Here is a 20,211-nt window from a genome sequence, read left to right as displayed (position 1 = left end):
CCTTTGTGAAATAAGCATGCTTATGTTTTCCTTGCTTTGATTTAAATGATAGCCTTAACTGCTGGACACAGGACTACTATTAAAACCTTAAGAGTAAGATTTTCTGAAGAAAGAACTCTTCTTTTAAGCACCGTGTTTTCATCTCATTTGAGGGTTTACTCTGGGTTTTAGAAGACCTCATCTACTATGCTCAACATCTGATATTTGAGGGGTTCTGTTTCAGGGTTCTGTGGAAAATCTGATGTGCCAAGAAGTGTTCCATACCATTCTGAGAACTTTGGATACCTGCTGAGACAGCTCTGTTTCAGCTAAACGTAACATCTGGGAGGGAAGCTTAATGTGGAAACAAGGATGAAGTTTAACACAGGAATGAGGAGTAGAGCACATAGCTGCTAAGATAAGGTAGGAGAATTTGGCTAGTAAAAGCACTTAATAGCCTGAACTTGTGTTTACTAGGGCCTGGGAGAGCAGACAGCTGCCAGCATACTTAAAATAGGGTGAGTATGAAGTATGCACTTAAGGACTAAAAGAATTGCACAAATTTAAGCAATGACTCAGTTACAAATCCAAGCCCCTTCAGAAAGTACAGGAACTATGGGGAGGAATAGAAAGAACATAAACCTGCAGTGAGACAGACCTAGTTTTCTTTTTTTTTTTTTTTTTTGAGATGGAGTCTCACTTTGTTGCCCAGGCTGGAGTGCAGTGGCACGATCAGAACTCACAGCAACCTCTGCCTCCTGGGGTCAAGCCATTCTCCTGCCTCAGCCTCCCAAGTAGCTAGGATTATAGGCGTGCACCACCCCACCTGGCTAATTTTTGTATTTTTGGTAGAGACGGGGTTTCACATGTTGGCCAGGCTGGTCTCGAACTCCTGACCTCAAGTGATCCGCCCACCTCGGCCTCCCGAAGTGCTGGGATTACAGGCGTGAGCCACCGCTCCTGGCCCAGACCTAGTTTTGAAGCCTGGTTTTGATGCTTAGCCACAGTATAGCCAAAGGAAAATTAATGTCTCTCAGATAGAATTTCCTTATATGTATGTCTTTCATGTTGGGACTTCTGGTCCTTGAGATCAAAGTAAGACTGACTCAAACTTCTACTCACACCTTGTGAAAATTCAGATCAATTCACCGCATTGAATGCCCTCTTTAATTTGCTCTGTTGCCCAGGCTGGAGTCTCAGCTCATTGCAACCTCTGCCTGCCAGGTTCAAGTGATTCTCCTGCCTCAGCTTCCCAAGTAGCTGGGACTACAGGTGCGTGCCACCACACTTGGCTAATATTTGTTTTTGTTGTTGTTGTTTCTTTTCTTTCTTTTTTTTTTTTTTTGAGATGGAGTTTTGCTCTGTTGCCCAGGCTGGAATGCAGTGGCGTGATCTCAACTCACTGCAGCCTCCACCTTCCAGGTTCAAGCAGTTCTCCTGTCTCAGCCTCCCAGAAGCTGGGACTACAGGTGCCCGCCACCATGCCTGGCTAATTTTTGTATTTCTTAGCAGAGATGGGGTTTCACCATATTGGCCAGGCCAGTCTTGAACTCCTGACCTCAGGTGATCCACCCACCTCAGCCTCCCAAAGTGCTGAGATTGCAGGCGTGAGCCACTGCGTCCAGCCTAATTTTTGTATTTTTAGTAGAGATGGGGTTTCACTATGTTTGCCAGGCTGGTCTTGAACTCCTGACCTCGTGATCTGCCTGCCTTGGCCTCCCAAAGTGTTGGAATTACAGGCATGAGCCACCGTGCCTGGCTGGTTACAGTTTTTTAAGAAATGGCAATGGAAGGCCTCACTGAGAAGATGTAAGAACTGAAGGAGGTGAAGTGAGTTTTAGTGGTTACACATTGCAAATTATTTTTGGCTAAGTTGTAAGTAAAAAATAGAGGAAATAACCAATCTTGTATGGTTGTAATAAGAATCAAATGAAACAATGTATGGAAGAGTGTCTACCAGAAGGCCCCATGACACAGCTAGCATGCAATAAGCTTTCATCGTCTTATATAGCATGGTACCATCCAATTCAGTTCCCACTAGCCACATGCCACGTATCACCTCCTTCTTTTCTTAGTACCTTTTTGTCAGAAGTCCCCTCTCTGTTCCTCTAACTTGCCAAAATTCACCTCCATCTCCTTTGCAGCATTTGAGAAGGAACTGGCCAAGAAGCGTTTTTGGAATTCTTAGCTGACCACCCACCTCCAGCCTACAGAGGTGGTTGAAAAGACTAAGAAGAGTTTTTTGGAGAAGATAGAGAATTTTGTTAGAAAATGTGGTAGTGCTGGGACTCTAACCTTCTTAATCTTAGTGAGGGGGGCTATGAGATGCCCACTAAAAAAGCCTTGACATGAGTCACCTAGAGTTTGGGAGACACAAAGGACTGGCATCTTATGCATAAAAAATACTGCTTGAGTAGATGGATGAAACTTCTGTGGCAGCAGAATAGAGTGGCATTTGGGAAGAAGTAGAATTGGCACTGGTGGGGGTAAAAGTTATAGGACTTCAGCCACCAGATGTGGAACCTAAATGAGGACTGTTCATCTGAGGTCATTTCCAAGGGGATCCTATTCAACAGGGCTTCTGCCAGGGAGGGAGGCTGCTTTGAAAGAGAAAATCTGAGATTTACCCTCAGGTACAGAAGCTGAGGGATTGCTCATGGTCAACCAGTGGAGCTCTAAAAGGTAAGCGGGAAGCTGGGTGAAGAGGAAGCATGTTTTGAGCCAAGGCAATTGCATATGCAAAGCCTGAGGGATGAGAGAGGGCCTCTCATGATTTATTTGTAGAGCTGAAAGATGTTTGGTGTGGTTGCATGCTATGTATATGTGGCCAGGGATAATGAGGGCTCCAGGTTGGAGGAGTGACATGTGGGGAGTCTGGAGAGGGGTGAGAAGAGTCCAGACCTTCTCAGGTATATGATGAAGTTTGACATTTATCTTAAGGACAATGGGAAACTTTTGAGAGGTGTGATATGATCAGTCCTGTGTTTCACAGTTTGTTTTGGCTGCAGTGAGGAGAGTGGATTGTGGAGTGGGAAGAGTGGAATGGGAGATACCAGTAAGAAGCCACGGCTATAGTCAGACAAGAAGTTAGGTGGGCTGGACCAGGGATGTGTTTGTGGGAAATCAGAACAGTGGCCAGATTCATTAAACATGGCAGAGATGACTGACCTGAGGTAGAAAAAGAGCTGGTAGAAAAGATAGAACCACAGACGATCCCCAGGTTCCTTTCTTGAACAACAGAGTGGAAGATGTTTCTGTTCAATGTGGTGGTGAACACGAGGTCAGAGCAGGTTTGTGGAACCAGGTGTTAAATTCAGTGATGAGTGTACTGCAGGCAAGGCATGCTGTGTGGTGCCCATGTGGTGGTTGACATGTAAGACTTCTGCTCAGGAGGAAGATTTGGGCCAAAGCTTTACATTTATGCCTTTGGCATATGATCCACTTTTGAAGCTATGTGAGAGGAAAAGCTTGCCTGAAAAGAGTGTGTGTGGTGAACAGAGGAGATAGCCCAGGACAGACCCCAAAGGAATACTGATGATTGGGAAAGAAGAACCCACAATGGAGATAAGGAACACTAGAGGAGAAGGAAGATCAGAAGCAAGCAAGATCTTGCAGCAGGAAGATTTATTGTGAAGAGTGAAAGAACAAAGCTTCTACAGCGTGGAAGGGGACCGGAGCGGGTTGCCCCTGCTGGCTGGGGTGGCCAGCTTTTATTCCCTTATTTGGCCCTGCCACATCCTGCTGAGTGGTCCATTTTACAGAGCACTGATTGGTCCATTTTACAGAGTGCTGATTGGTCTGTTTTTACAGAGTGCTGATTGGTGCGTTTACAAACCTTTAGCTAGACACAGAGCGCTGACTTGTCCGTTTTTAGAGTACTGTTTGGTGCGTTTACAAACCTACAAACCCTTAGCTAGACACAGAGTGCTGATTGGTGCATTTACAAACACTTAGCTAGACACAGAGCGCTGATTGGTGCGTTTTTACAGAGTGCTGATTGGTGCGTTTACAAACCTTTAGCTAGACACAGAGTGCTGATTTGTGCGTTTTTACAGTGATGATTGGTGCGTTTACAAACCTTTAGCTAGACACAGAGTGCTGATTGATGTGTTTACCATCCTTTAGCTAGACAGAAAGTTCTCCAAGTCCCCACCCAACCCAGAAGCCCAGCCGGCTTCACCTCTCAATCCCCCCTCTAAACAGGACACCCCAACTGCTGTTGGGAATTGGGCGGTGACTGCTCTAGCTACTTCCTGCTGGATAGGGGCAAAGAAGGGTCCTTGCGGTTGCAGTGTCCTCCAGAGGAGAACTCTCTAGGCCAGTGAAAGGGCCAGCAGGTCAGTCCAGGGGTCCTCGGTAGAAGTTGTTAGTTGAGCTCATTTGGGGTTCCATTTGTAAGACCATCTGTAGCTTGATGGCCTCGATTCTAGAGGAAACAGATTTGACAAGGAGGTTAAAAATAAGGGTCCGAAGGCGAGTAATAGGAAGATGGCTGCCACAGGACCTAGAAAGGGGAGAAGCCATGCTGCCCAACTCCAGAGGTTGGTATAAGAGTTTTGAAAGGCATTGTCTGATTTCAGAAGCCTTTTCCTGTAAATGCCAGGCAGCATCTCGTACTATCCCTGACTGGTTAGTGTAAAAACAACACTCTTCCCCCAAGAAGATGCAGAGTCCTCCTTTCTCAGCAGTGAGGAGGTCTAGGCCTTGGCGGTTTTGGAGAGTCATTGCTCCCAAAGAGTCTATTTGGGATTGTAGAGTAAGGATAGATTTCGTTATTTCTTGCAAACTATCTGAGAAATCCTTTGAGAGTGTGTGGTAGTAGGATAATGCAGCAGATAAACTGGCTATTCCGGTTCCTGTAGCAGTAGCCATTCCTAACCCTATAAGTAGGGGTATTAGTTGTACGGCTCTGTGCTGAATGACTTAAGCTTTGAGGGGCACAGATAGGGTCTGATTTCCATAAGATTAGAAGTTAGTATAATACATGTTACACTGTTAACTTTTAGCAAACTTTTGTTGAAAACCTTGTAAGTTTGGGATTTTAATTTTTCTTTGCTATTAATAAAACCTCATTCAGTCCATATTAACTTAGAATTGGTATAGATGGCTCCTTCCTGATTCTGTAAGTACTTTAAGGTTTGGCTGAGTGCAAACAGCTGCATGTTTGAACAGACCAATTATTAGGCAATTTTCTTAACTGCTCCTACAAGAGTTTCCTTATCACTTACTGAATACCCATTGTGTCTTTTTTCCTTAGTCGTTGGGGAGGAACCATCTATCATCCTGTCCTGAAGGGAGTTCCTCCTAGATCTGGTCAGACCTTTGTATGGTAATTAATTAAGATTTAGATCCCCTGTTAGGAAACCTGCTGGGTTAAGGATTTTTGATAGGAAGGCTATGGGTTGTCAGTGGCTTCAGTGCTTTCGGGCTACGCCCTTGTTTACACTGACAACAAGGTGATATTGGAGTGTTATAGGGTTACAGAGAAGACCTTCAATTATCAATTATAGGTTTTAAATTTACCCTGGCTTTTAATGGAATAGGGTACACTGTTTTTCCTTTACTACTTCTGTCTCTGTCTTTCTCTCTTTGACTTCTTCTTTGTCTCTTTCTTTCTCTCTTTCCTTTCTGTTGCCTCTGCCAGCTGCTTATGCTGCTGTTTTCCCCTCTCCTTCCCCTTTTGATGGCTTTGGCAGTGTAAGACTGCCACCTCCTTGGGTTTTTGCACTACATGCAATAACTCCATGGTTTGTTTGTGATATTTAATGGGGGTTCCCCCAGAGGTTAGTAACTCTCTTTCCATATTGCAGCATGGACATGTAGGATTAGATAAGCACACTTGCTATCTGTATACACATTTATTCTTCTTCCCTTTCCCAGTTCTAAGGCTCGGGTCAGTGCCACTAGTTCTGCTAACAGGGCGCTGGTCCCTGGGGGAAGAGGCTTACTTTCAAGTACTGTTACTATGGCATAACCTGCCCTTCGTATCCCATTCTCCACAAATGAACTTCCACTGGTATATAGGTTAAGGTCAGGATTAGCTACGGGGACTTCTAAGAGATCATGTCAGGCGGCATAAAGACTGGACTATAATTTGTTGGCAGTCATGCTCGATTAGTTCCCCATCCTCTGGGAGAAAAGTGGCAGGGTTGAGGGCCACGCATGTACGTATTTGAAGCACTAGTCCCTCAATGAGCAGCGCCTGGTATCTGAGTAGGTGGTTGTCTGATAGCCATAAACTTCCTTTGGCACCTAGTATGCCGTTTACATCATGAGTAGTCCAGACAGTGAGATCCTTTCCTTGTATTATTTTGATAGCCTCTGACACTAAGACGGACACCGCCACAACTACCCGCAAACAGTGAGGCCAGCCTTTCGCTACTACATCAATTTCGTTACTTAGGTATGCCACTGGTTGTGGGGTTGCCCCATGAGTCTGAGTAAGGACTCCGAGAGCCATCCCTGCTCTCTCTGTGATGCATAAAGAAAAGTTTCGTCCTGTGGGAAGGTTTAAGGCTGGAGCTTGAGTTTGTTCCTTCCAATGCCCTGACTTCAGGGTCGATTCCCTCCTCAAGTAGGGCACAACAAATGGATAACTCGTTCCCCATATTCATGTAGATAATAGCTCCAGCTTTGGCTACTCCTACTGGATCTAGTGGAGTCAGTGTGATCCGCTTCTCCCACTCACCTAGTCCCCACACGCCCTAAGAGTTAGTCCCTGTGGTCTGCTGTTCACCCCTCACTTCTTCTGCCCTTTCCTTATACTTCCCTACTGGAGTGACTGGGAAGTGGGGATGCTCTTCCCTGGACACAGGGGAGAGGGAGGGCCCCTGGGGTTTTCACTTCCTCTGCCCTTTCCTTCGTGGGTGGGGCAGGAAGGGCACATTTGATGTTAGCAATTCAGCGTAAAAGTGAAAACTAATTTAGCCTCAAGATTTAAGAGTCATCCAAACAACAGCTACAGGGCTAATATCTTTAATCTTTACACATTTGACAATATCCAATAAAAAGAACACCAAACTACAGCAAGACAAAGGAGCAACAGACATGGGCCTGCAGAGGACAAAAGAGAAAACAGGAGCACTCAGTAACCAGGAACTCAGGGACTTTGGAGGCAACCTGTGTGGGTTAAACGTGCTCTTGAAGATTTTTATCATTATTTCTCATTAGAAATAAAAAAGTGGGCCGGGCGCCATGGCTCATGCCTGTAATCCCAGCACTTTGGGAGGCTGAGGCAAGTGGATCACGAGATCAGGAGTTCAAGACCAGCCTGGCCAACATGGTGAAACCCCATCTCTACTAAAAATCCGAAAATTAGCCGGGTGTGGTGGAGGGCGCCTGTAATCCCAGCTACTGGGGAGGCTGAGGCAGGAGGATTGCTTGACCTCAGGAGGCAGAGGTCAGTAAGCTGAGATCACACCACTGCACTCCAGCCTGGGTGACAGAGTGAGACTCTGTCTCAGAAAAAAAAAAAAAAAAAGAAAGAAAGTAAAAAGTGCTAAATAGAAAGAAGTAAAAAATATATCAAATTAGAAAACAAAAAATGAGGGGGAATGAAACTGGCATTCTAACACAAGGGGAGTAGTATTTAAAATAGCTTTTATGCTTTGGGGAAGCAATTTGATATTTTATTTAAAACATTTTAAACTAGCCATAACATTTGACCCAGTAATTGTATGCCAAGGAATCCATCCTGAAAAACAATAATCTTAAATTTCAGGACTATTATTAATCCATAATAATAATAATAAAAATTTCTTCTTATATCAAGATGTCCATCATAGCATTTATCATAGTAAGTAATTTTGAATAAACTTTTAGAAATGGAAAAAAGCAAAGCACTGTATTGTATCTCTACTCAAACTAAGATTTGACACTGTACTCGGCTCTTTTTATAATTTTTTCACTTAATCCTCACAGTAAAATCAAACGTTTGACACAATGATTGTCCCTTTATGAGTTTTTAGCTAACAAAATGTTTATGGTAAACACGGAATAAAATGAAAAATACTCATGACAGATGCTAAACATGAAAGCAAGTGATTTACGTATCCAGTATGATTATAACCAGGTATATCGAAATCTGTCTGTGAATAAAAAAATATTGAAGTCCATCTGGAGTGAACAGTTGTTACTTATTAAAATTTGCTTTTGCGAGTGCTCATGAATCTTGAGACAATAGCCACCACCACGATCGTAAAACTATCAAACATGATTTTAAGCAAAGAAAGAAATGGGAAAAACCGTGAAAGGAAAATAAATCTCAAGACTCCAGAATCACTAAGCCAAAGGGAAAAGTCAAGCTGGGAACTGCATCAGACAAACCTGCCTCCCATTTTATTCCTAAATAAAATAACTACAAAGAAAAAAATAAAATTAAAAAGCTACATGCCTCCCTCACAATTTGCCCACAAGGAAATTCCTCGTGAGCCTCAAGATCTTTACCCTAAAACAGTTCTGTTGAACTTCATCCTGGCCATATTAACTGATACCTTATCTTTACAGGCCCAGGACAGAGGACAGACAGAACTCTCGATCATTGCTCTGCTCACCTGTGACAAATGCATTTCTCATTGCTTCCTCTGACCTATTGTTTATGTAAAAATGCAGATTCACTGAGTCAGACTAAGGCATCAGTGACTATTCCTCTATCCATCCCACCTCACATGTATTCAGTGAAAGGCTGATCGAAGACCCCAAAGAATGAAACCTTTTGTCCCTTATCTACCTCTGACCTGGAAGCCCTTACTGTGAGTTGTCCCACCTTTCTGGACCAAACCAATGTACATCTTATGCATATTGATTGAGGTCTCATCAATGTATAAAATCAAGCTAAAATGTATAAAACCAAGCTGTGCCCTGACCACTTGGGTACATATCATCATGTACCCAAGACTTCCTGACACTGTCACAGGCATGTCCTTAGCCTTGGCAGATAAACTTTCTAAATTAATTGAGACCTGTCTCAAATACTTTGGGTTCACAAAACTTAGCTGTCCATCAGGCAGATATCTAAAAGCAAGAAGTGATATTTTACTCAGCTAGAAGCTGCTATCTTGTTGGCGGCCTTGGAGGCCTTCCACAGTGAACTCCCTCCCCAACCATCTGGCCTCATTCCCAGGCCCCTGTCCTCTCCTGGGAACTCCTGGGAATGTCATGTTTGCCCCATTGTCATCTTGTCAGTGAGGCTCCCCTGACTGCCCTCATTAAGACGACATCTGGCCAGGCGCAGAGGCTCACGCCTGTAATCCCAGCACTTTGGGAGGCCGAGGTGGGTAGATCACCTGAGGTCAGGAGTTCAAGACCAGCCTGGCCAACATGGCGAAACCCTGTCTCTACTAAAAATACAAAAATTACCCGAGTGTGGTGGCACACACCTGTAATCCCAGCTACTCGGGAGGCTGAGACAGGAGAATCACTTGAACCCACGAGTTGGAGGTTGCAGTGAGCTGAGATGGCACCACTGCACTCCAGCCTGGGGCAACAGAGCAAGACCCTGTTTCAAAAAAAAAAAAACCACATGCTTCCTCCTTCCTACCATTCTACCTCCAAACCCCATCCCCATCCCCATATCCTGCCCTCTTGTTTTCTCTCTTTGTAATGCCTGCCAGCTCCCAACATAGTATAGAATGAGCTCATTTCCTTAGTCTAGTGTTTAATGTCTGTCTCACTCCACTAGAATGTAAGCATCGCAAGGCCAGGAGATGCATTTGGTCTGTGCTGCATCTCAAGCAGGGCAATGGCTGGAACATAGTAGGGTCTCCAAAAATGTTTGTTGAATGTTGCTGATGGCGGCATCCTGGAGTAGGAAAAAGACTGAAGAGTGGAAAAAGAAATCCTGACATGAATTCTGGGCAAAGGCAAGCAGTAGCTGACTTGGAAAATGATTTCAGTAGGTCTTGTGCCATTTGAGTTATCAGTATTGCAGGTGTTTTTGCACCTGCTCCACCAACAATAATTGGGTTAAGGCTTTGCAGCTGGGATATTATACAGCTTGCTTTATCTAGGTTTTGTTTTGCTTGCAAATCAATCAGTACCTTACAATGATTTTAACAAGGGGAAAGAGCCGTAGTTGTAGACCTTGAAGTGTATTTTTTTTGTCTAGCTTTAAAAAAAAATTGTTAATGTTTTGACACTGTAATTCTTTTTAGTAGTTGTGGCTTTGCAGACCTTGCTGCACTTTGATCTTTTTCTCGTTCCAGCCATAGATGGCAGCACACCACTACCTACGATCCGATCAACAGCCTGGGTTTGTAAGTCAGAGCTGTTGGTCAGGAGAGAGCAGCTAATGAGTAATCAGTCCAAACTGAATGGCAAATTAATGTCTTCATTAAGTGAACAAACCAGCTTCCTCCATAAACAAGGTCAGAGTATTTATAACCCAGTGTATTTCATAAAAGCAAAAACACATCTCCATTTACATAACTTCACTATGGAGCTCATGATTTATCTGCACGAAGCGTATGCAAAATCTCACTTGTATACCGTCTTTAATAAGGACCCGTGCCATTCCGATGTAATTATTAATAAAGTCACGCTTGATATGGAGCCTTGTTTTTCTCATACAAGGTAAATGAAAAGGTGATTGCTTTAAACAAAAGCCACTCTTACAAGATGATATTGGGTGGCCTGTTCCAGATTGAGTTCTTAGTAATAAAAATGAAGTGTGATCCTTATTGATCAAATATATCTGCCACTTAGGTTCTATGAGAACTTACTTAAAATTTAGAGTTGGTTACACAGATATAAAGTTTGATATTTACCATATACTGTATGTCACTTCAATTCAGTGAACTGAATGCTTAATTTTACCATCCTTGTCAGAGAACAATGTAGAAATTTCAGAAACTCTTTTCACAAAATGACCAGGTGTCAAAGACTCTGAATTTCTGTTTCTAGATCAGTGTCATCCAGTAGAAATATAAAGTGAGCCGAATGCAAGTTGCATGTGAAGTTTTAAATTTTCTAGAAACCACATTTTAAACAGTAAAAAAAGAGGTGAAATTAATTTGAATACTGTACTATATTTTATTTAACCAGATATACCCAAAATATTATTTTTAGCAGGTAATCTATATAAAAATTATCACAATATTGCACATTCATTTTTTTTAATCTGGTGTGTATTTTACACTCACAGCTCATTTCAATTTAGATTAGCCAGATTTTAAGTGCTCAATATCCACGTGGCTAGTTGGCCACATCATGTTCCGCTCGGTTCTAAAGACTTAGTGCCTGTCATGAGGGGAATTGTGTGCCCCCCAAATTCATGTGTTAGAATCCTAACCCCCACTACCTCAGAATGTGACCTTATTTGGAGATAGGGTTGTTACCAAATAAAAACGAGGTCATTTTAGGGTGGCCCTTTAGGGTGGATCCTAATCCAGTATGACTGATGTCCTTCTAAAATGCGGAGACCTGGAGACAGGCTCACACACAGGGAGAACTCCATGTGAAGAGGAAGGCAGAGACTGGGTGATGCATCTCCAAGCCGAGGACCATCAAAGATCACCTTCATCCCCAGAAGCTAGGAGGGAGCCATGGAACAGAGGCTCCCTCACAGCCTCAGAAGGAACCAACCCTGCTGATGTCTTGATTTTGGACATCCAGCCTCCAGAACTGTGAGAGAATACATTTCTGTTGTTTAAGGCACCCGGCCTGTGGTGCATTGTTACGGCAGCCCTAGCCAACCACTACAGAACCTTTGGTTGGTGGCTGCCATTGTTCCAAAGCTTTCCTCTCCTTGCCTTGAATCCCCTCTTCTCTTCCTTCTGTGCTTTCTCTTCTGGCCTGTCACTCAACTGTCCTGCCGTCTCATTGTTTTCCATAGGATCTCCCTCTCATAGCACAGAGGTAAGCAGGGAGTTTCTGTTGTAGTAAGCGGGAGATGGGTTCCACCTGAGCAGGGAGATGCCTGACTTGCTTCCCGTCTCCAGTGGGGATAATATTATCCACCAGCTGTCCCCTGGAGCTACTGTTGTGTAGGTGAAAGGCTGACTCAGAAAATGCTTTGAAACCCATAAATAATGACCTGGATGAGAATAAGTATTTTGTGTGTTTTACTTTCACATGTTAGGACTCAAAGGTGGAATGAAGCATTTTCTAAGTTACTTTGGCTTCTTGTCTCTGTAATTATCTAGGGTTCCTACTTCATGGTAGGGAATGTGTGAAAGGGCATAGGCCCTGCCAATTTCTTGCCATCTGTCAGTAGTGGGCTTCTACTGGCTGCCTCCCAAGCATGTTTTATATCCTCTCCACCCAGCGCAGAACGGCCTCCCTAACTCACAAACCACGTGTTAAGGTCATACGGATCCCACTCCCATCTCTAGAAGTGGGTCCCAAATAGGGTCACTGCATCAGATAATTCCAAGGGGTATCATTTTGATATTGTTTGGCTTTGTGTCCCCACCCAAATCTCATCTTGAATTGTACTCCCATAATCCCCACGTGTCATGGGAGGGACCCGGTGGGAGATAATTGAATCAGGCTAGCTGTTTCCCTCACGCTGTTCTCGTGATAGTGAGTGAGTTCTCAGGAGATCTGATTGTTTTATAAGCGTCTGGCATTTCCCCTGCTGGCACTCATTCTCTCTCCTGCTGCCCTGAGAAGAGGTGCCTTCCACCATGATTGTAAGTTTACCGAGGCCTCCCTAGCCATGCAGAACTGTAAGTCAATTAAATCTCTTTTCTTTATAAATTACCCAATCTCGAGTATTCCTTCATAGCAGCATGAGAACGGACCACTACACATCTGCATTGTCATAAACGTGTATAGTGAACTTGAAGTTGTGCAGTGCACAACCTGCACAGTCATATCTGATAGCCCCAGTCCTGTACAATTAAATCATTCAGGCAATCCCATCTCTCTGACCATAGTCGTAGGTACAGAATGGGTACTAAAATCCCTTAAAGCTGTGGGGAGAGATTGTCCAGGGTTACTGAGAAAAAAAAAAAAACAAACTCTTGCCTTCTCCAGGGACCTGCTGATAGACAGCATTCTGAGTGTGATATAAACATATAAGGCTGGCAGCTGTGCTCATGAGAGAAGTGCCGGTACCTTTTGAGAAGTCACTAGGTGAGCTTGAGGAATAAGAGAACAGAGATCTGAGAGAGCCGGGGCTTCTGCTTATGCCTCTGGATCAAGCCTTGCCTGAAGCACCTGTGCAGTTTGTTACATGAGCCCATGTATTTGCTTTATAAAGTTGGTTTGAGTTGGATTTTCTGTCCCTTGCTACCCGAAGAATTCTAAATGCTACGGTGGAGATGGAAGTAAAGAAAGGGGGAGATAGAGATGTGTTTCTGGTTGATAGTGCAACAACTATCAAAAACAAAAACAAAACTTTTTCAAGCATCCACAACCATTGCCACAGCAATTTGAATTACGTTTTCCAATGAAAACCAGGCCGAATGATCTTTAGCATTCTCAGCTAACTCACAGCAATGTTCTTAAGTCTATTTGTGATTGTCCAATGCTAAAAATGTATACCAGTTGGCATTAAAAACCTAAACTATTTCTACCACTGTATGGCTTTTAACTAGAGGTTTGTGGTCTAGCCTGAAAACTTAATCTACTATGCATATCTTTATTTCTAAACTAATATGTTCTTTTGAGTTCAGCCTACCTAAAAACATACTTCTGATGTACTACCTATTTGTAAATTGAAACTTGTCATAAGTATAATAACATTGCCCCCATTGTTTGTATTGATTCATAGCAAGGGAGAACACTACTGTATAGATGTTATAAATGCTTAGGCAAGGGAGACCATTTAGCTCTTAACCCAGTTTCCTACTGCAAATATCAAAAGTTGGATCAACATATGCCCCTAGTTACAAAGATAAAACATCATTTCTAAAGTCTTTAGCAGCAGAATCCTAAAGGTCCCCTAAATTTCAGTCTTAACTTTGTTCTAGCCACATCCCAGCTGTTTCTCTCAAGTACTTCATCATCTGCAGGCTGTTTTCAGTTCATTCTGGGACCAAGGAGAAGCCGCTGGAACAGTATATCAATAGAACAATCCTTGCCAAATAATGAAATTTGGAAATAGGCTGGGCACGGTGGCTCGTACCTATAATCCTAGCACTTTAGGAGGCTGAGGCAGGAGGATCGCTTGAGCCTAGGAGTTGAAGGCTGCAGTCAGCTATGATTGCACCACTGCAGTCCAGCTTGGGTGACAGAGTGAGACCCTGTCTCTTAAAAAAAAAATAGTTTTTGGCTACTTTGTAACTGAAAGAGATCAATCCCTAGAATGTCGTTCCCAGGGAGGCCAGGCCTAGCCTCTTTCTGCCTGCCTCTCTTTGGTGCGTGGGTTTTTCTGTTGTGCCCCTTCCCAAGGCAGGAGCTGGCGTCTCCTTCCCTCCTGCAAACTTCAGTCCCATGGATCCTCTTCTCGTAGTTTTCTGCACTGATTTTGTATCGATTGCTGTGGAGCAAACATTGGAAGCTGCTGTCGGATATGCCAGGGTTCTCTGCCCTGTTGTGTTCTGTGTTGCTAGCTAAAGATTACTCCCGGGTTTGTTTCAGGACCCTTGGAACTAGAATAGAGGTGACACTCTCCGGTTTGTACTCTCTCTGGCTGTGATTTTTAAATCCTTGTTCTGAGCCTACTGTTTATTTTTTTTTTCTTTTTTTTCCTCCTCTGCCTCACTTTTCTAGCTCATTTCCTTCTATATCTTCCACTGGCTGAGTTTGCCTGAGCCCTCTGCATTTGGCACTAAATCGTAGTTTATTCTAATCCTTTGCCTGGAAGCTGATGCTGGTAACCAGATGGCAATAAAAAGACACTGAATGCAACATTTATACCTGTGAGTTGAGAGACAATACTCGTTACTTCCTGGGAAAACAGTTGGTGTTTTTCTCAGTTGGGGTAAAATGATATTTCCAAAAATCCTATTGTTTTCTTACTTGGATAAATGTTAAAATATGTTTATTAGAAAGTATGCTTTTAAATATTTTTTAGTCTAAAGAAATATTGCTGCTTCTCAGAGTTTTGGCAAATATTGCTTTTCATTTGTTCTTCTTTTCCTGTGTCTTCTTTCTTTTCACTCTCTTACCACCTATAGATTTAAATTACATGTCATTTTATTATTATTTACTGTATTAACTAAACTCACTTTTTATTTAGTTCAAAAAGATGGATGTGTGGAGTATTTTAAATTTGGCTCTTAAAACCACAGTGTATTGCGGATTAGAAAGCTATTATTTTTTCTGACATCCAGCAGGCACCATTTCTGTTTTTTAGCTATCTGACAGCTAGGGGACAGATATGGGCCTTTGTTACAAACTGGGCCACAGTATTCTTTCCTGAGACTTTTCAAACTAGAGCTAGAAGAGAGGTGCCCCCTGTATTAGTCAGCTACTGCTGCATAACAAAGAACCATAAAATCAGAGTCACTTAAAACAGTGACCATTTATTTACTTCACATCTCTTCAGGTCTGATGAGTGGGCTCCACTGATCTCAGCGGGCCTGCTCATGTGTCTTTAGGCTGGCAGTGGGTGGTTTGATTTAAGGATGTCTCTAGTCCACACTGCATGTTTGCGCATCTGTTGCCTATGTCTTTGCTATGGTTTGGATATTTGAGCCCTCCAAGTATCATGTTGAAATTTGATTCTCAATGTTGGAGGCAGGGCCTGGTGGGAGGTGTTTGGGTCCTGAGGGAGGATCCCTCATAAATGGCTTGGTGCCATTCTTGTGGGGATGAGTGAGTTCTCATGAGAGCTGGGTTTTGAAAAGAGCTTGGCACCTCCTCCTCTTTCTGTCTCTTGCTTCGTCTCTCACCACCTGGCTCCCCTTCACCTTCCACCATGAGTGGAAGCAGCCTGAAGCCCTCACCAAAATCAGATAGATACCAGTGCCATGCCTGTACAACTTGCAGAACTGTGACCCAAATAAACTTTTTTTCTTTATAAACTGCCCAGCCACAGGCATTTTTTTTTTTTTTTGTAGCAACGTCAAAACAGATTAAGTCAGTCTTTAACCTTTTAGCAGACTAGTTGGGGAATATTCCACAAGAGAGCAAGTGAGAACCTGCAAGGTCACATAGACCTAGGCTGTGAAGGGTCATATTATGACTTATACTCTTATGCCATTGGCCAAAGTAAGTCAAACGAACAAGCACAAACTCAAGGCACAGGCATACACCACCCGCTAGGAGGCCATGCCAAGGGTGTGGATACATGGAAGGGTGAAGAACTGGACTAGTCTTTCAATACTATAGCCCCTGTCTTCTCTGGGCATGGAGCTGCCAGGATTGAGCCCCACATGCAGACGTCTGTCTCTGGTAGGAGAAGACAAAGTCAAGATCTAGAGAGATGCAATGGAAGACAGGGTGGGAGAGGGTCCCGATCATTTTCTAGTTATTAATAACATCTTTGGCTGTGCTTAGATTGCTGCACTTGGGAGGTTTGGTTAATCATCATTTTTTTTTTTTTTTTTAAACTATGAGGTAGGCTACTCCACAATCCCTCCAAACTCTTCTTTCTTGCATTAATTAGTATAAACTGCATTTCTGGTACTTGCAACCAAAGGGTTATGACCCATCTATACTATTTTTTCTAGATCAGAGGGTTTTTATATCAAAAGTTGCTGTCCCTATCCCAATGCAAGGCTTTTTAGGTTGATTTTTAGGGGGATAAAATCTTTCATATTGGAAATAAACATTATCACCTATATTTCACAGGTTATTAGTTTATTAAGTTAAACTGAACCACATAAGTTTCAAATAAAAGTGTTACTGAATTTGCAGTAAAAATTACACATAATTAGTGTAAATTAGGAAAGATATAAAACAGTTGGCACAAAGCAATAGCGTCCATACTTTTAACCCATGAATTTTATCCCTAGGAATTTACCTCAATAAAATAATCTAACAGAAGCAAATGTTCATATACATGACACAATTTATCACAACTGTCATAATAATAAAGGGACATGTCTAAATTAAGAGAATGTGTTAACAAATTATGTTAGTTTATCAGGATGAATATTATGTAGTCTTTAACTATGTTAATTAAGAAAATTATGTAAAATTTCAAAATCCATTTATGACGCAGTACGTGATAAAGTAAAACAAAATGCGAAATTACAGTGACATCCAGACTATGTATATAATTTTCTTTTTGTGTGCAGCACAACCATTTTCTTTTTGTGCGCAGTAGAAAAAAAAATTTCAAATCTACCTGTAATTTTCTCTTGTTCAGCTAGGAGACATGCATCATCTTTGATTAAAATTATTATTCACTGGGACCTTTATTTATGCAAAGCCAAAATTCCATTCTAGACTCAAGAAGCTTCAGCCAGACATCCTAAACATTTCTGAATAAAATTATCAAAGGCTGAATTTGTCATGTGCAGAATTGCATCTTTGTAGGAATATGATGCTGTTGCCTGTGGGTGAGGATGTGGTGGATAACGCCCTTCTTGCAGCGAGGATAAGGGGGGTTGGAGAAGGTACCCTGGGGACTGGTGGCTCATGGTAATTGATGGACTAGGGGAGGCCACGTAGAGAGGGAGCCAGTGGAGAGGCATGGCTGATGGACAGAACTCCAGGAGAAGTGATAGTTCATATCCAGCACTGTATTTTTCTTTTTCTCCATTATAATTCTCCTCATTATTCTCAAGCCTACAGGAAATTGTCTTAAATGTTTATCCAGATATTTGCTGTACTTTTGGAAATTAAGGGAGGAGCCTGTAACTCTCCTTGCATAAAACAAGAGCCTGTCTTGCGTGAAAAAGTGCTAAGATATTCAGTAGAGATCTGAGGGGAAGTCTCAGGGCAGAGGTCCAGAAGAAGTTAAGTGTGGACTGTATAAGAATTCCATTGGTATGGTAGACTGTATTTCTGTTTGCCAAATATTTTACTTTTCCTCCATCTTTTGCCATGGAAGGAATTTACTCTTCAACTCTGCCGTACTCAAGAGAGGCCATTCGATTTGCTGTGGCCGATGACATGGGAGCAGCAAAAACATGTATCATTTCTGGGAACCAGAGCACTGTTCTCCGTGTCTCCCTTCTCTCACCCTGGGCCTGATAATATTCCAGCTGGTTGCTGCTCCATCATCCTGGAACCTAGAGTGAAGTTTGGGGAGGGCGTCAAAGCCAGAGCCAACTTTCATTCAACATGTTATGTGAGTGTGATGGTTAATTTTATGTGTCAACTTGACTGGATCATGCAGTGGCCAGATATTTCGCTAAGCTTTTCTGGGTTTCTGTGATGATGTTTCCAGATGAGATTTGCCTTTGAGTCAGTGGACTCCATAAGATAGATTGCCCTTCCCTGAATGGAAGTGTATTAGCCAATTTGCTGAGAGCCTGAACAGAACAAAAGGTGGAGGAAGGAGAATTCACCTCTGCCTGACTGATTGAGCTGGGATATCAGTCTCCTTCTCCCCTCAAACTGAGACTTAAACCATCAGCTCCATTGGTTCTCAGGCCTTGGGTCTGAAACCAAACTACACCACCAGCTTTCCTGGGTCTGCAGCTTGCAGATGGCAGAGCATGAGACTTCTTAGCCTTCATAATCAAGTGAGCTAATTCCTCATAATTAATCCATCTGTGTTAGTCCGTTCTCACACTGCTATGAAGAAATACCCGAGACTAGGTAATTTATAAAGGAAAGTGGTTTAATTGACTGACAGTTCTGTATTGCTAGGGAGGCCACAGGAAACTTATAATCATGGCGGAAGGTAAAGGAGAAGCAGGCACCTTCTTCACAAGGGCGGCAGGATAGAGTGAGTGCAAGCTGGGGAAAATGCCAGATGCTTATAAAACCATGAGATATCGTGAGAATTCACTATCACAAGAACAGCATGGGGGAACCGCAGCCATGATCCAATTACCTCCACCTGGTCCTGACCTTGACCCATGGGGATTATAGGGATTACAGTTCCAGGTGGGATTTGGGCGGGGACACAGAGCCAAACCATATCACTATCTCTCCGCCTCATCCCCTCTCTCTCTATTAAATCCCTTATCAGTTCCGTTTCTCTGGAAAACCCTAAATACAGTGGGAAAGAAGTAAACCTTTGTGATTGTAAGCCACTGAGACTTTGGGGTTATTTGTTACTGTAGCATAATCTGGCCTATTCTAATTTGTACAATGGGATTTTTTTTTTTCTACAAACACTAAGGAAGCAGCATGTGGAAGGCTGGACCTTATGTTGCCATCAGTAGGGGGGTTTCTGTAGTCTGAGGACCTATGAGCCTTTTGGGTTACTCTTTGACTTGCACTTGGGCTTTTATGTTGATGCCAAGCAGTATATTTATACTCCTCTAAAATGTATTTTTCTCTATATAAATGGTGTTTTTGTTAACTCTCACCGGCTCCAATCTCAACTTTTGCCTCTAATTTTTCCCATAATATTCACTAACTCTAGTGATAGCTGTCTATGTGCATTGTACTGAGACTCATCAGAGGGTGGGTTGGATGAACTTTGATTTGTACATAATTGTCAAAAACTATATTTGAGAAAACAGTTGCACCCTTGGCAAAACCTGGAAGTCTCTATGTTAACAATTTTCCCAGTTTTTATTTTAGGAAGCCATTCTGCATATTATGTTTTTAAATAAAAGGATTTGACTTTGGGCTGACAATTTAGTATTTGACCGCTGTCTCCGTGCCAATTCCACAAGAGCAGGGATTTAGATTAATTAGAAAAACCTCATTGGTTTCTGATGGAGGGGGCATTCATAGAAACAACCCACTGATAACTAAGGAGCTACTGCGATGGGATGGGCAGCCTGCAGCTTCACTCGGCGGGCAGCCTCCACAGGTACTTTAATTCCTCGCTCTTCTGGCCAGGTGTCTCTTGGTAAAGGCAGGTAGAGGAAGCAAAGCAATTACGTAGATAATTAAGGAAAAACAAACCTGTATGTGGCAGGTAACTTGGGGAGCTGCTTCTGATTTTCTAGGCAACTATTTCCATTCTTCGCTTATCTGGTGTCAGCAGGAATCTGATCTAGATCCCAAGAGCAACTTGAACAATTACAATGCTCTCAGTTGGCAAATCTGGCTTCATAGCAACTTCCCTCCTCGTTGATCTAGAGTTTGAAATAGCTTTGTCAGATCTCAGGTTGTGTTCCTGCTGATTTATGGCAAAATCCCAGTAACGGCTGTGAAAATGTTTGTCCATTTGTGAAACTTCAGAAAGCGGGTCTAGCAAATCATTCTCACCTGGTGATTCTGGGGCAAGGTGAGAACTGTACCTTCACAGGCTGGGTGAGTAAGACTCTA

The 20,211-nt window shown here is 42.8% G+C and overlaps 1 long non-coding RNA gene across 1 annotated transcript; it reads left to right on the top strand.

Moving 5' to 3' along the window:
- The first annotated feature begins 348 nt into the window (after positions 1 to 348).
- Positions 349 to 6,394, top strand: LOC129482889 (uncharacterized). Its single transcript, XR_008657847.2, has 3 exons — positions 349 to 402; positions 1,167 to 1,251; positions 6,298 to 6,394. It is a non-coding gene; the product is annotated as an uncharacterized lncRNA (long non-coding RNA).
- The last annotated feature ends 13,817 nt before the right edge of the window (positions 6,395 to 20,211 follow it).

Source organism: Symphalangus syndactylus, chromosome 5 (assembly GCF_028878055.3).
Source record: "Symphalangus syndactylus isolate Jambi chromosome 5, NHGRI_mSymSyn1-v2.1_pri, whole genome shotgun sequence".
Taxonomy (NCBI): domain Eukaryota; kingdom Metazoa; phylum Chordata; class Mammalia; order Primates; family Hylobatidae; genus Symphalangus; species Symphalangus syndactylus.
This window is presented reverse-complemented; position numbering and strand designations above follow the sequence as displayed.